This window comes from Hemitrygon akajei, chromosome 5 (assembly GCF_048418815.1).
Source record: "Hemitrygon akajei chromosome 5, sHemAka1.3, whole genome shotgun sequence".
Taxonomy (NCBI): domain Eukaryota; kingdom Metazoa; phylum Chordata; class Chondrichthyes; order Myliobatiformes; family Dasyatidae; genus Hemitrygon; species Hemitrygon akajei.
In genome coordinates this window covers 69,116,367-69,132,547 of record NC_133128.1, presented here as the reverse complement: position 1 = coordinate 69,132,547, position 16,181 = coordinate 69,116,367, and the positions used below count along the sequence as shown (strand labels likewise).

Sequence of the window (16,181 nt, the reverse complement as noted above, 5' to 3'; positions counted from 1 at the left end):
GGGTCTGACCAGGGTCCTATATAGCTGCATCTCAGCTCCTAAACTCAATCCCACAATTGATGAAGGCCAATGCACTGTATGCCTTCTTAACCACAGAGTCAACATGCGTAGCAGCTTGGAGTGTCCTATGGACTCGGACCCCAAGATCCTTCTCATCCTCCACACTGCCAAGAGTCTTACCATTAATACTATATTCTGCCATCATATTTGACCTACCAAAATTAACCACTTCACACTTATCAGGGTTGAATTCCATCTGCCACTTCTCAGACCAGTTTTGCATCCTATCAATGTCCCATTGTCATCTCTGACAGTCCTCCACATTATTCACAACACCCCCAACCTTTGTGTCATCAACTAATTTACCAACCCACCTCTCCACTTCCTCATCCAGGTCATTTATAAAAATCACAAAGAGTAGGGGTCACAGAACAGAACCCCGAGGTACAGCATTAGTCACCGGCCTCCATGCAGAATATGACCCGTCTACAACCACTCTTTGCCTTCAACAGGCAAGCCAGTTCTGGATCCACAAAGCAATATCTCCTTGGATCCCATGCATCCCTACTTTCTCAATAGGTCTTGCATGGGGTACCTTATCAAATGCCTTGCTAAAATCTGTATACACTACATTTACGGCTCTACCTTCATCAATGTGTTACATCCTCAAAAAATTCATTCAGGCTCGTAAGGCACGACCTGCCTTTGACAAAGCCATGCTGAGTCGGCCCTCCTTATCCACGGATTCTTCATGCGCGAATTCAACCAACCATGAATCACCAAAACCCGGAAGTGCTCTTCCAGCACTTGTTGTTCGAACACGTACAGACTTTTTTTCTTGTCATTATTCCCTAAACAATGCTGTATAACAACCATTTTACATAGCATTTACATTGTATTAGGTATTATAAGAAATCTAGAAATGATTTAAAGTATACGGGAGGATGTGCATGGGTTATCGTGCATCAGGATTGAAAAAAATCGGAAGTTCTCTTACTAAGTAAGTTGGAACAGGTACATCCGGTATTATTTAGCGTCAGTTAGTCAGACGTTTGTCTTAGTATATAGTATATATTTTACCTTTCTATGCATATAAAACACTTAAGAACGTATGTTTCAGCGCCATGCTCAGGACAGAAGTTCTCGGGACTGGGGACAGATCACTCCCTAGTGCGCTCTCCACCGTGCCAGGTTGATTTGGAAGATCAAAAACCCAAAACCCAACAATTAAACCACTACGTTGCTTAGTAATAATTGTAGCTTTCATTGGGGCAGAGCCTTTCTCACTTTATCCCTTAAAATTGTTCTGATCATTGACCGACGTAGCCTAACGCTTTTCCAATAACTGATGGTGTTTCACCTCTTTCCGATCGCTTTATTATTTCCACTCTATTTTCAATTGTGATTGTGATTATTTTCGTGAACAGAAACACAGTGCATTCAGAGCTCTGGCGCCGGGTCCTAATGTCCACTGCACTGAGACAGGTTAAATAAGGTCTGAGGTTCCGCTGGGTCCTAAGGTTCACAGGATTGAGACAGGTTGAATAAGGGACTTGAGCATCCGCGAATTTTGGTATCCACAAGGGGTCCCGGAACCAATCCCCCGCGGATAAGGAGGGCCGACTGTATTCCTAATCATATTATGCCTCTCTAAATGTTCATAAATCCTGCCTCTCAGGATATTCTCCATCAACTTACCAACCGCTGAAGTCAGACTCACTGGCCTATAATTTCCTGAGCTATCCCTACTCGCTTTCTTGAATAAGGGAACAACATCTGCAACCCTCCAATCCTCCGGAACCTCTCCCTCATTGATGATGCAAAGATCATTGCCAGAGGCTCAGCAATCTCCTCCCTCGCCTCTCACTGTAGCCTGGGGTACATCTCATCCAGTCCCAGTGACTTATCCAACTTGATGCTTTCCAAAAGCTCCAGCATATCCCCGTCCTTAATATCTACATTCTCAAGCTTTTCAGTCCACTGCAAGTCATCCCTACAATCGCCAGATCCTTTTCCGTAGTGAATACTGAAACAAAGTATTCATTAAGTACCTCTGCTGTTTCCTTCTGTTCCATACACACTTTTCCATTGTCACACTTGATTGGTCCTATTCTTTCAAATCTTATCCTCTTGCTCTTCACATACTTGTAGAATGCCTTGGGGTTTCCTTAACCCTGCCCACCAAGGACTTCTCATGGCCCCTTCTGGCTCTCCTAATTTCCTTCTTAAGCTTCCTATTTACCTTATAATCTTCTAAATCTCTAACATTACCTAGCTCTCTGAACCTTTCGTAGGCTTTTCTTTTCTTCTTGACTAGATTTGTTACGGCCTTTGTACACCATGGTTCCTGTACCCTACCATAACTTCCCCTGTCTCATTGGAACGTACCTATATAGAACTCCACACAAATATCCCCTGAATATTTGCCCCATTTCTTCCGTACTGTTCCCTGAGAACATCTGTTTACAATTTAAGCCTCCAATTTACTGCCTGATAGCCTCATAATTCCCTTTACTCCAATTAAACACTTTTCTAACTTGTCTGTTCCTATCTCTCTCCAAAGCCATTGTAAAGGAGACAGAATTATGATCACTATCTCCAAAATGCTCTCCCATTGAGAGATCTGACACCTGACCAGGTTCATTTCCCAATACCAAATCAAGTACAGCCTCTCCTCTTGTAGGCTTATCTACATATTGTGTCAAAAAACCTTCCTGAACATACCTAACAAACTCCACCCCATCTAAACATCTCGCTCCAGGGAGATGCTAATCGATATTTGGGAAATTAAAATCTCCCATCACGACAACTCTGTTATTATTACACCTTTCCAGGATTTGTTTCCCTATCTGCTCCTCGATATGCCTGTTACTATTGGGCAGCCTATTTAAAAACACCCAGTGGTTATTAACCCCTTCCTGTTCCTAACCTACAGAGATTCCGTAGATAATCCCTCCATGGCGTCCACCTTTTCTGCAGCCATGACACTATCTCTGATCAACAGTGCCACATCCCCTCCTCTTTTGCCTCCCTCCCTGTCCTTTCTGAAGCATCTAAAACCCGGCACTTGAAGTAACTTGAAGTCCCTGAGCCATCCAAGTCTCTGTAATGGCCACCACATCATATCTCCAAGTACTGATCCACGCTCTAAGCTCATCTGCTTTGTTCACAACACTCCTTGTGTTAAAACAGACGCATCTCAAACCTTCGGTCTGAGCGCGTCCCTTCTCTATCACCTGCCTATCCTCTATCTCGCACTGTCTACAAGATTTCTCAGTTTGTGAGCCAACCTCCTCTTCCCCAGTCACTTCAGTTTGGTTCCCACCCCCCAACAATTCTAGTAAACTCTCCTCATTAGCCTTAGCAAACCTCCCTGCCAGGATATTGGTCCCCCTGGGATTCAAGTGCAACCCGTCCTTTTTGTACAGGTCACACCTGCCCCAAAAGAGGTCCCAATGATCCAGAAATCTGAATCCCTGCCCCTGCTCCAATCCCTCAGCCACACATTTATCCTCGACCTCATTCTATTCTTATTCTCACTGTCACTTGGCACAGGAGTTAATCCCGAGATTACTACCTTTGAGGTCCTGCTTCTCAACTTCCTTCCTAACTCCCTGTAGTCTTTTATCAGGACCTCTTCCCTTTTCCTACCTATGTCATTGGTACCAATATGTACCACGACCTCTGGCTGTTCTCCCTCCCACCAGAGGATATCTTGGACGCAATCTGAAACATCCCAGACCCTGGCACCTGGGAGGCAAACTGCGTCCACAGAGTTGCCCATCTGACCCCCTAACTATCGAGTCCCCTATCACTACTGCCTTCCCATTCCCTTCCCTACCCTTCTGAGCCACAGGGCCAGACTCTGTGCCAGAGACACGGCCACTGCTGCTTCCCCCAGGTAGCTTGTTCCCCTTCCCCAACAGTACTCAAACAGGAGTACTTATTGTCAAGGAGTACAGCCACAGGGCTACTCTCTAGTACCTGACTCTTCCTCTTCCCCCTCCTGACTGTGATCCACTTGTCTGTCTCCTGAGGCCCTGGTGTGACCACCTGCCTATAACTCCTTTCTATCACCTCCTTGCTCTCCCTGACCAAACGAAGGTCATCGAGCTGCATCTCCATTTCCCTAACACAGTCCCTCAGGAGCTGCAGCTTGACACACCAGGTGCAGATATGGCCGACCAGGAGGCTGGGAGACTCCAGGACCTCCCACATCTGACACCAAGCACAGAACACCGGCCTCTCACACATATTACTTCCTTTCTGCAAATAACACAGGTAGACCCATCTTGCCTCGTCCTTTTACTGCCTAGGCCCATTGAGCCAAAGCCCTATCACTCTACTGCCACTCACTCTGCTGCCCACTGGATACGGTGGTCTTCTTTTTAAACCTTTTACGCTCCACAGGCTGACATCACGCGCCTGTGCAGTCTCACCCCTCTTTTTCCCTGAGTAGTAAAAAACTCACTTCGCTCCGAAAAATCAGCCGTTCACTCGCAGCCTTCTTGCTCCAAATCTAGTTGTATACCGATTGCCCCAACCTCAGGCCTATCACTCTAGTTCCTATGCCCCTGCCAAATTATACCCTCCCCAACAGCTCTAGAAAAACTGCCCACAAAGATATTGGTCCACAAAGGGTTCAGGTGTAACTTGTCCATTTGTACAGGTGGTACTTTCCCCAAAAGAGATTTCAATGATCCAGAAATCTGAAACCCTGCCCCTGCTGCAATTCTTCAGCGATGTATTCATCTGCCAAATCATCCTATTCTTACCCACACTGGTAGAGATTACTGCTCTGAAGGTCCTGCTTTACTGCTTTCTGCCTAACACCCTATATTCTCTTTTCAGGACCTCCTCCCTTCTCCTACCTATGTTGTTGGTACCAATATGTACCACAACTTCCGGCTGCTCACCCTCCCTCTTTAGAATGCTGTGGGTCTGATCCATGATATTCCAGACCTTGGCACCTGTGAGGCAACATACCATCTGGGTGTTTCTTTCTCATCCACAGAATCTGCTGTTTATTCCTCTAACTATGCAATACCTTAGCAGTACTGCACTCCTCTCCTCACCTCTTTCTTTCTGAGCCACAAAGGCAGACTCAGTGCCAAAGGACAAGTCACTGCAGCTTCCCTCAGCCCCCCCAACAATATCCACAACGGTATACTTATTATTGAGGGGAACACACACAAGGATACTCTACCGTGGCTGCCTATTCCCTTTCCCCCTCCTGACAGTCAGCCAGGTACCTGCCTCCTGCAACACAGGGGCGAGTACCTCCCTGTAACTCCTATCTATCACGTCCTCATTTTCCTGTATGAGCCAGAGGTCATCCAGCTGCAGTTCCAGTTCCTTACATAGTCTCTAAGGAGCTACAGCTTGGTGTGCTTCTTGCAGTCAGGGTGGCTAGAGGTCTCCCAAAGTTCCCAAAGTCTCACACAAGGAACATACCACTAACTCTAGACCCATTCTCAGTGCACTAGCTGTGTTCTAATAGAAAATAAAATTACTAGAAACTTACTTAGAATCTCTGCCTGTGCTTGACTAAGCCTGTTCTCACCCAAGGCTGTTAAGCCAGAGCCTAACCACTCTGACACTGTCCACTCACACAATGGCTGCTCCATTTACAACTTACTTCTTTTTATTGGCCCCTGCTGAGTGCCTAATAGATTGTTATCATTGCAACCAGTTGGAAAGTCCCACAAGCACCCAAGCTCATTTTAATCCTCACGCTACATCACCAACAAATGACCTCTTGAGTTGCTTACAGTCTGCTGAAAAGTCCTGAAAGCACCTGAGCTCTTTTTAAACCTCGCACTACATCACCAACAAACAATCTCTCAGCGACTGCAACCCACCGAAACCCAACAATGGTGAAAGAAGAGTGAAGTATTCCCAAGTCAGGTGTGTGGTTTGGAGGGCAACTTCTAGGTGATGCTTTCAACTGCCCTCGTCCTCCTAGCTGGTAGAGCTTGTGGTTTCGGAAGTTACTGTTGAAGCAGTCTTGTCGAGTTGCTGCAGTGCATCCTGTAGCTGATAAATTCTGCAACTTCTATGCATCCATGGAGGAGAGAGTGAACGGTTGTGGATAGGTGCCTCTCAGACAGGATGCTATGTCCTGTATGATGTCAAGCTTCTTGAGGTCTGTGGAAACTGTACTCATCCAAACAAGTGAAGAGTATCATCACATTCCCAACCTGAGCTTTGTAAATAGTGTGCGAGCTTAGGGATGTTAGGAGCTGAGTTTCTTACCACTGGATTCTCTCATGGCTGAGTAAATCTTTTCAGCACTTTCTCCAGGGCTTAAAAATATGGAACCCAGAATAACACATGATGCACCATTTGCAGTTAAACTAATCTATTTTAAGTGCTTATCATTATACTTTTACCCCAGATCTCCATTTATAAAGCTTAGGATCCTGTCTGCTTTTATTTTTAAACCGCTACTTCAATAATGTATTCATATAATTGCAAGATCTCTCTGTTCCTATTGCCCATTCAGAATTATGAAGTCTGATTTCTTTTTACCATCCTACCTTTTTACTGCCCCTTTCACAATTTATTATGCCTGGAAGTTTTATGTCATCCATAAAGTTTGAAATTGTTTTCTGTATGTTAAAATCCAAGTAATTAATGTATATTGAGATATATAACAAACCCCTGCAGAACGCAACAATCCAAAGAACATTCACAGTTATGATTTGTTTCCTGTCACTTGGCCAATTTTGCATCCAGTCTGCCACTGCTCCTTTTATTCCATTGCCTTCAATCTCGATGGCAAAGCTACTTCATCGCACTTTCCCATGCATTCCAAGCCAACATGCACCATCATTGACACTCTTTGTTTCATCCTCAAAAAATATTCTGTCAAGTTGGTTAAACAACTCTTGCCTTCAAAATAGAAATCCATGCTGGTTTTCTCTAACAAAAATATACTTGCTCGTTGATTGTTAACTTGGTTCCTGGCTAAACAATGCACATGAAAGAGTTGGTAGCAAGTCATGTGCCAACCCCCACCCTTATTCCTTTTCTTCTGTTACTCAGTTGAATGAAGATACATCCCTTTCATTGCTGCCCGGCCCAAGTATTTGGTGAGGATGAGAAGGGGTAGGGGTACAGGGTAGAGAGAAAGGAAAGGAACTGAGTTGAGATCTGAAAGGATTTGGTTGCACTGAAAAATAAATTTAAAATGTGCTTAACATGAAAATATATCATCAATATTTAAAAAGCTCAGTTACTGAGGTGAATGGACTATGTTAAAATTTTACATGTGGAGTATTACTGGCATAAATGTAGAAAAATACATTTGCTAGCCTTTTATAGAAAGAACAGAGCTAGAATAAACAGAGAGTTACCTGCAGGTAATCAGTAATATGATGGCAGAATATAGCATTAATGGCAAGACTCCTGTCAGTGTGGAGGATCAGAGGGATCTTGGGATCCGAGTCCATAGGACACTCAAAGCTGCTATGCAGGTTGACTCTGTGGTTAAGAAGGCATACAGTGCACTGGCCTTCATCAACCGTGGGATTGAGTTTAAGAGCCGAGAGGTAATGTTGCAGCTATATAAGACCCTGGTCAGACCCACTTGGGAGTACTGTGCTCATTCTGGTCGCCTCACTACAGGAAGGACGTGGAAACCTTAGAAAGGGTGCAGTGGAGATTTACAAGAACGTTGCCTGGATTGGGAAGCATGCCTTATGAGAATAGGTTGAGTGAACTCGGCCTTTTCTCCTTGGAGCGACGGAGGATGAGAGGTGACCTGATAGAGGTGTACAAGATAATGAGAGGCACTGATTGTGTGGATAGTCAGAGGCTTTTTCCCAGGGCTGAAATGACTAGCATGAGAGGGCATAGTTTTACGGTGCTTGGAAGTAGGTACAAAGGAGATGTCAGGGTAAGTGTTTTTATGCAGAGTAGTGAGTGTCTGGAATGGGCTGCCGGCGGCGGTGGTGGAGGCGGAACTGATAGGGTCTTTTAAGAGACTCTTGGATGGATACATGGAGCTTAGAAAAATAGAGGGTTATGGGTAAGCATAGGTGGTTCTAACGAAAGGACATGTTCAGCACAGTTTTGTGGGCCGAAGGGCCTGTATTGTGCTGTAGGTTTTCTGTTTCCATGTTTCTAACTACACATAAACTTCCATGGAAAAAAGAGTCATGTGCACCAAAATTAGTTGTGAGCCATAATTACTTTGAACTGTACCACAAAAAAATTGGCCATGTTGGTATAAGGATTAATCATTTTATACATTATTTCAGTATCTTGATTCAGAAAAACAGATCACACCCTTTTCTTTTACAAAGATGAGAGAAACCAGACACACCTCAAGTGGTTTCAACCAAACTAGTTTTTCCACTAGAAATGTTCTTCTGAACACTGGTAGAAAAAATAAACAATATTAAATGTTAAAGCTCTTGTAACACTCTATAAACAATCAGTTAATGAAGTACTGTACTTTAAAAAGACAAACTTGCCCTTTTTGCAACTTTTCGCAACTTTTCTGCTTTTTTTTTTACATTGCAGAAGCACAATTACAAAAAAATAGTAAAATTAATCTAATTTCAACCATGTACCATATAACGTAATTTGATCAGTTTTATGGCTTTTCAAGATGTAAATTAGATTAAGAAAACAAAGCTCCTCAGGTTTTGTGATATAAATATTGGTATCACTGTACACCATGACATTTTCTGACACCTTAGTCCTTTACAACTCTTCCTCATTTCTCTCCTCTGCCCCATTTCACAACTCTTAAGTGTGCTTCTCTGTTTCTCCCTGACTCCTGATACTCACATATCAAAGCAGGAACAGAGTAGAATAAGAAACAAAATTATATTCTGACACTCTTTCCATTTGGACTGCTTACACATATTAACTGACTAGTATCTCAACATATTCAAATTCCACACTTGCACAGTTAATTCAAAGTTCAAAGTAAATTTACTATCAAAATACATCTATGTCACCATAAACAACCCCGAGATTCTTTTTCTTGCAGGCATACTCTATACATCCAATAACCATAACAGAATTGATGAAAGACTACACCAACCAGACTGCAAAAGACAACAAACTGTGCAAATACAAAATAAAAGAAAAAAAAGAAACAATGATAATAAAAACAGAATTCAGCACTCCACACAAACAGATGCAATTCTGATAAGAAGTATGCATCACTAAACTTGAAAGCACAACCCAGAAAAATGAAGAAATTATCACTACAGAAGAAAAGGTTAACCAATGGAAGAACATGACACTCAATGGAAGAGATCTTCATGATCTCAGCAGACTAGATGTTGACAAGGAAGCTTAGAACGTCAAGCTCAGAGTTGGAGACCTCTTCTCAGAAACAGAAGAGTTCCTTATGACAATACAGGACCAGGTAGTTAACACAGAAAATGAACAAAAAATACATAATAAAAGACCAACAAATTCAAGATTATAATTGCACAAGATGCCAAGAGAAATCAGAAACATTCTGACACATTACAGGATCATACAGCAGTGTAACTCAATCTGATTACTTACAAAGGCACAATCAAGTGGCAAACATCATTCATCAAAATCCTCCTTTAAATGCAAACTCATGAAAGACATCTTACACTATTATAAATACAAGCCCGATACAGTTTTAGAGTCAGAGTCTGAATTATTATATTATCACTGATCCATTATTACAAATAGGACCATCCATAATAACCATTTGGATATAATATTACAACACAAACAAGCATGAACAATTAATTTAATAGATATAGCCTTTCCAAACACACATAACACACAGAAATCAAGAAGTAAAAAACAGCAGAAATATGCTGAATTAAAAGAGGAAATTGAAAAACTATGGAACATGAACAGGGTATACATTGTCTCAACAGTAATATCTACAACTGGTAGCATTCCAAAGTCATTACACAATATCATTAAACAATTAGGGCTACACAGCAATACCTACAGTGTGTAAAACTCCAGAAAGCCTCAATACTAAACACCACTACAATAGTCTGAAAATCCCTAGCAATTGAAAAACGAGTGTGCTTGGCTACGCCCATACATCAGGTTTTACCTGCTTGAGCTGAGAAAATATATAGATAAATGGATAGATGGATGGATAGGTAGATAGATAAATAAATAAGCAATAAGCAAAAAATATGGAAAACATGAGATGAAGAGTCCTCGAAAGTAAGTCCATTGGTTGTGTGAATGGTTCAATGATGGGTCAAGTGAAGTTGAGTGAAATTATCCCCTCTTGTTCAAGACCCTTACTAATGAGTGATAATAACTGTACCTGAACCTGGTGGTATGAATCCTGAGGCTCCTCCCTGTACTTTCTTCCTGATGGCAGCAGTGAAAAAAGAGCATGATCTGGGTGTTGGAGGTCCCCGATGATGGATACTGCTCTCCTGTGATAATGCTCCTTGTGGATGTCCTCAGTGATGGACTGGGCCGTATCCACTACTTTTTGTAGGATTTTCCCTTCAAGAGCATTGGTGTTGCCATACCAGGCTATGATGCAGCCAGTCAATATACTCTCCAACACACATCTATAGAAGTCAAAGCTTTGGATGTCATGTTGAACCACAATTGTAATTTTTATTACCTATTTGTGCAAACTCACGACGTTCACACCAACCCTTTACAAATAGGTTCCAAAGTAAAAACCTACAGATGGAGGAAATTAAAAAAAAACTAAATGCTGCAAATATTTAACATGTCGGTCAGCATGTGTGGAAACTGACCTTTCAGGTCAATGACCATGTATCATTGCTCCCAGTATGTTAACTCATGTATGCTACCTGACCTGATGAGTGTTTACAACATTCTCTGTCTTACTACAAATTGGTCAGATTGGTCTTCTTGAAATGAGTTCAAAAATCCACATGTCACTAGCAGAGATTGTTTCTGTGTGCAACCAATAGCATTCAGTAATTATGAGCTCTATATTTTCTGTCTACAATTGCATTGGCCTTAGCTGGTCAGTCCAAAGATCTCTGAAAGATCTGGGACGACTAAACAACCATTATTATTGTAACCTTAAAACTGGGAGTGATAACAGACAGAAAATGAAAATTGTACGGCCTTTGGAAATGAAATACCCTGGTCTGGTTCAGGTAGTTCATATTTTATTCTCTGGTATGCTGTTCTGTTCTGTGTACACTGCTTGTTTGGGTTACTGCTGAAGTTAAGAGATAGGAGAATTGTATCCCATCCAATTAAGATGGCTAGATTTAGGGGAGGTTTCTCCAGTAAGGTACACTAAGTTGGGCATCGGGATTTGTTGGGGAAGAAGAGAGAAGACGCCAGAGAGAAGAGGTTGTAGGAGTCGACCTGGAGTGGGGCCATGATTCCACAAAGCCGGGGGAGATCGGAGGAGAATTGGTGAAGAGGAAATCATGACCTCCAACTTGTGCACATTAGACTGTTTCATTAAACTGGGCTCATTTTTCTTTTTTTTGTTTTTCCATTACTAACCTTTTAGTCAAATTAAGAATTATAAAACTAAATCTTCTAATTGTATGCGGTGTACTGTCTGTTATTTTGTGGTACTTATTTGTAACTGGGTAACAAATCACGCAGCATCCACAGAAACAGGGGGATTTGGAGTCTTGCACCTCAATCTCCCACATTTGGCAAGGCCGGAGATTGTCTTCCCTAGACTTACGCAGCCGATGGAACCAGAGTGTTACAGGAACATATGCAAAACTCACCCTCTGCTGGTTTTTTGCATGGATGAAGGAAAGCAATTTGTTTAAGAACAAAGAAACAATGTGAAAAGATTCATGTGCATAAGCTTGTAAAATTTCATAGAGTCATTGAAATGTACAGCATGGAAACAGGCATGCTGTCCAACTTGTCCTTACTGACTAAGAAAGTATTTGATCCATCAACAAAGAAGGGTGTCTGAGCAAACTCACATCAGTAGCTCTGGTGAAAACATTTGGTTCAAACATCCAGATAACATTATTTAAGACCAACACTTCTTGAAGCCATGTGGTTTCTTCAGTGAGTTTCTTTGACTCCAAATTTGCAGCAACAGTTTCAAATGATGGACATTATCACCTCACCTTGTAGCATTAATATGTTGTGTCATTATGTGTACTGACGTCAATGTATTGTCAAATCACCAGTACTCAGCCCAATTTCACAGTTTGATTGGAAATGCCAATCATGTTTCAGAAGTGAGTTTCCACTTCAAAACAATCAAGCATATACAAGACAATGTGTGGGTAATGTAAATAAATTTTGGGCCCATAATTCAAACAGATACAATGGAGATTTTATAGTAGCTAAAAGTGTTAGTTCTGACATTTTCTTCATAAAGTAGCTCAACCTAATTACTGATTAGGACCAAATTATTTGTTTTATGTTCCCATATAGAAGCAAGTCTTATGCAAATTTTTTCTGCTATAAAAATCCATATCTACATGCAACACATGAGAGAACATGTGTTATATGAAAGGTGGGATTTCTAGAGAGTTTTTCTGCTTGCTGTAGTTGGTTAGGCTTTAGGCTGTCACAAAACTTTGAAACACTTGCCATCCAAACCACTGAGAAGATTTAGATTAACATCTGCAGTATATCCAGTCATAGGTTATTAAGGTCATCTTTGTCATCCAAAATGCTTTTCTATCAGTGAGCTGAAGAGAAAGTTCAGTTATATGCTTTCTGACACAAGATATATTTGTCACATGCTGTGTGCTTCCTCCTATGATATTCAGCATTTTTCCACTGCAGAACTGCAATCAAACTAACCATTAAAATCTGCTTCCACTGAGGATGCTATGCTTTCAATCTACCAATCTTAAATTTGCAAGGAAAGTAACGATTTCATCTGAATCTCTAATGAGCACTTATTTTTCCTTCTGAACTGCATTAACCAGTCAAGAATGAAATATTGTAGAGATTAGCCATAGATTCAAATTGCGCAGACCACATTTCAACCCAAACTGCAGACAATACCCTGGTTGATTTCCTTTTTACACAGAGCAAAATTACTTTCTCCATACCATAATGAACTGACATTAACAGCTTTCTTAGTATTTCCATTTGACACAGAAGGGGGCCATTTTAGCCCATTGAATCTCTACCAGGTCACTGGGGAAACACTTTCCTCCATTAATTTTCCCTGTAATCTTCAAAGAGTGATGGCTTGGAAACAGGCCCTTTGGCCCAACTGGTCCACCCTCCTGCTAGTCCCAGACTAACCCTTCAAACTCTTCCCCTCCATATACCAATCTAAATGTCTCTTAAATGTTGCAATTTTACCCATCCTAACCACTTCCTCTGGTAGCTGAATACAAATAAGGAAGTCACTTCTCTCATCTTAACTTCCTTGTGAATCTCTGCTGCACCCTCTCCAGCTTGGCAATGTCTTTCCTATAACAGGATGACCTAAACATAGAACATAGAACAATACAGCACAGTACAGGCCCTTCAGTCCACAATGTTGTGCTGACCCTTAAACCCTGTCTCCCATATAACCCTCCACCTTAAATTCCTCCATATACCTGTCTAGTAGTCTCTTAAATTTCACTAGTGTATCTGCCTCCACCACTGATTCAGGCAGTGCATTCCACGCACCAACCACTCTCTGAGTAAAAAAACCTTCCTCTAATATCCCCCTTGAACTTTCCACCCCTTACCTTAATGCCACATCCTCTTGTATTGAGCAGTGGTGCCCTGGGGAAGAGGCGCTAGCTATCCACTCTATCTATTCCTCTTAATATCTTGTATACCTCTATCATGTCTCCTCTCATCCTCCTCTTCTCCAAAGAGTAAAGCCCTAGCTCCCTTAATCTCTGATCATAATGCATACTCTCTAAACCAGGCAGCATCTGGTAAATCTCCTCTGTACCCTTTCCAATGCTTCCACATCCAAAGTCTCCACAAAACTCCAAGTTACTTCTCACAAATGACTATCGCAACTGCAGCATAAACTCAATGCCCTGACTGATGTAAGCCAGCATGCTAAACTCTTTCTTCACCACCCTATCTACATCCACAGCTGCTTTCAGTGAATTGTGCTCTTGCACTCTCAGATCCCATTGTTTCACAACATTCACCAGTGAGTGTTTATTTCCACATTTCTAAAAACTCCCCAAGAATCTACAACTGTTGGGCAATTTACAGCAGTTAATTAATCTATCAACCCCCACAGCACCCAAAAGAAACCTACAAGGTAACATGAAGAACATGCAATTCCAGACAGGCAGTACCAGTCATCAGGAATAAACCCAGGATGCAAGGACTGAAGCACCAGCTCTATTAGTTGCACCACCATGTTTATCTTATATCGAATGCTGATAAAGGGAACCATCAGATTGAAGAAAACCACTGATATTATTGAATATGACTACAGAATCACTTAACTTAAAGGCATCAACTTTCAATCAAAAGCAGGATTCTGACTTTGAATCTTGTAACTATAGGCTTAATCACAGAGCCCTGTACAGAGAATTCAAGGTTAACCTGCATGGTAGCATCACTTATTATGCTAAATTCAATATGTAAAACAGTATAATGCATACTAAAATTAATTCAGGCACAATTCCCATATGATTTCAGCAAAAATATATTCAGCCTACCTACCACAAATTCTAACATATATATCTATTTTCTAGCTTCTTCTACTTTCTGGCTTCTTCCCTCTTCCTTTCCAGTCTTGTTGAAGGGTCTTAACCCAAAATGTCAACTGTTTATTCTTCTCTATAAATGCTGCCTGATCTGCTGAATTCCTCCAGCTTTTCGCATGTTGCTCTGGATTTCCTGCATCTGCAGAATCTCTTATGTTTGTAATCTATTTTCTACAATTTTTTTCAATGACCCAATAGAAAAAGAGTTGCGAGGAGGCAGGTTGATCCAATCAGCCAATGTGTTTTCCCTCTATGGGCCACATTGGCTGGGGCTGCAGTTAACATATCATGATGGTTTCGACAATGGATCCCACCCCCCGACACACCCTCTACCTGTCCCACATTGTTATACCTCACTAGCTTACATTGTAGGCCTATATATTTACAACTTTAGCAAAGGACCATCAACTTTAGGTAAAAGAGTGAAGTTAAAACAGTGCATTGCAAGTTTCGCAATGGTGCAGATAGCAAATTTTCCCTATACTATGTATTATTTGAAAAATGAGTAGCTTTCAGTCACAAGGTTAGCAGTTTACAAAAAGATGTTTTTAAGTATTATTTTTCCCTAAAGCTGAAGTCTCCATAAATAGGAGTAACTAAATACAATGAATTTTACAACTTTATTATATGTGCTTATATAGTTATGGATCACCTAACAATATCATGTGATACATTTTTAAAATATAATGTAAATTGATTCTACGACCTACAGACTTTCTTTCAAGGACTCTTTACAACTCATTTTGTTAGTATTATTTTTATTTGCAGTTTGTCTTCTTTTGCACATTTATTGTTTTGCTAATCTTTGCCTGTTTATGCATAGTTGTTCATAAAATTCAATTGTATTTCTTTTTTCCTGTAAATTCCTGTAAGAAAATGAATCTCAAAGCAGTATATGGTAAGAAATTACACATATGTCACTATATTCTACCTTGAAATACCTTGTGATGTCATACATATATGTACTTTGATAATAAATTTACTCTGAACTTTGCACAAATCGCGGTTGGAACAACAATATTAATGGATTGTCCCCCACTTGTAAGTATGTATATGAAATCTGAAAGATAATTTAGGATAGTTTATACCGCAGTATCAAGATTGGTTCAGGAAAAGAAGGTACCATTGAATAGTTGAGTAAGTCACTTGTGTGCCTTGGTTTGGTAAATTTCGTCAGATTTAGCATTTTTTTCACTATTTGTTACCTTTTCCTGGTGGATTCAGTATAGTCTGTTGGCTAACTAGTAACATGCACCCTGGATGAGTTCCCATGTAGGTGGTAAATAAGGTAAACCTCCTTTTTGTTCAAGCCTTTTCAAGGCAGCATAAGAAAATTAACCTGCTCCAAGTAACTGATATCAGCATTTCTAAATTTCTACTCAGCAAGAAAAAAAATACCTTGAAAGTGCCCTTCCCTTGTCAAGTTCCAGCAAGTCCTACTAGATCTAATCTAGGTCTGAAATTAGCATTGGACATAATCAATGCAGCCAACCTTGCCAAATCAAATTACATCACCAAGTACAGCACGGGCAAAGAACAGGG

General features: G+C 41.0%; 1 protein-coding gene across 7 annotated transcripts in view; it reads right to left on the bottom strand.

Annotated features, from left to right (window-relative positions):
* tiam1a (TIAM Rac1 associated GEF 1a) overlaps positions 1-16,181 on the bottom strand; it is a 313,320-nt gene that overhangs the window by 266,706 nt on the left and 30,433 nt on the right. The window contains exon 1 of one of the 7 annotated variants that reach the window (XM_073045682.1): positions 10,295-10,313. The exons of the other annotated variants lie outside the window; for them this stretch is intronic. The gene's annotated coding sequence lies outside the window, so the exon portion shown is untranslated. Of the gene's footprint in view, positions 1-10,294; positions 10,314-16,181 lie in introns of those variants that run through there. 7 annotated transcript variants of the gene reach the window in all.